This window comes from Galeopterus variegatus, unplaced genomic scaffold (genome assembly GCF_000696425.1).
Source record: "Galeopterus variegatus unplaced genomic scaffold, G_variegatus-3.0.2 Scaffold562, whole genome shotgun sequence".
In the NCBI taxonomy this organism is placed as follows: Eukaryota; Metazoa; Chordata; class Mammalia; order Dermoptera; family Cynocephalidae; genus Galeopterus; species Galeopterus variegatus.
In genome coordinates this window covers 483,220-483,898 of record NW_007726673.1, presented here as the reverse complement: position 1 = coordinate 483,898, position 679 = coordinate 483,220, and the positions used below count along the sequence as shown (strand labels likewise).

The 679-nt window shown below is 52.9% G+C and overlaps 1 protein-coding gene across 2 annotated transcripts in view; it reads right to left on the bottom strand.

Annotated features, from left to right (window-relative positions):
- IL6ST (interleukin 6 signal transducer) overlaps nt 1–675 on the bottom strand; it is a 47,917-nt gene extending 47,242 nt beyond the window's left edge. The window contains exon 1 of one of the 2 annotated variants that reach the window (XM_008570039.1): nt 624–675. The gene's annotated coding sequence lies outside the window, so the exon portion shown is untranslated. The remainder of the gene's footprint in view (nt 1–623) is intronic. The other variant, XM_008570038.1, reaches the window with a different exon arrangement.
- Nucleotides 676–679: the final 4 nt, after the last annotated feature.

The following is a 679-nucleotide window of genomic DNA, read 5'->3' as shown; positions in this document are numbered from 1 at the left end:
AAGTAAAAATTTAAAGACAGATGGATTTGTTCTCTTTAGGATACAGCGGTAGTGGGTTTTGTTAGGAATGGTACGTATAAGAGATCAAAAGAGGAAAAGAAACATTAGTTAATGTTTATGAACACTGTGAACTTTCAACAATGTTGAAATGTTACAATTTAAGGACGAAAAGACGGCTGTGAGGAAGGGAAATCTCCAAGTAGGGAATGAAGAGTCCATTGCAGGGCCATTGCAATCTAGGGGGAGATGATAAGGGGATAGGGAAAAATGTGGGATCTGGTAACCAAAAAAGGGTATGACCAAGAAGGGAGTTGGGGGCTGGGGCTTAATAAGGGTGTGTGTGTGTGCGTGTGGTCGGGGTAAGATTTGTACTTGGGATTGAGAAATCGAGATGACAAAGTTGTGGAAGTCGAATTCGGAGGTGTGGGAGCAGGGAGAGGAAGGAATGTGGGGATTTCCAGGCTAGGGCTGACAAATTCGGGGCGCGCGCTGTCGGGGTGCTCCTCTCTCGAGGAAGGAAGGTCCCCTCGGGCGCCAGGTCGCCAGCGCGCGCCGACCGAGCCCTCACCCTCTCGCTACACGGCCCTGCACCGGCCCCGGCCCCGGCCCCAGCCCCGGCTCACCTCAGGCCGCGATGCCTGGCTCCTCCACGTCTCCACAGCTCACGACCCACTCGGGG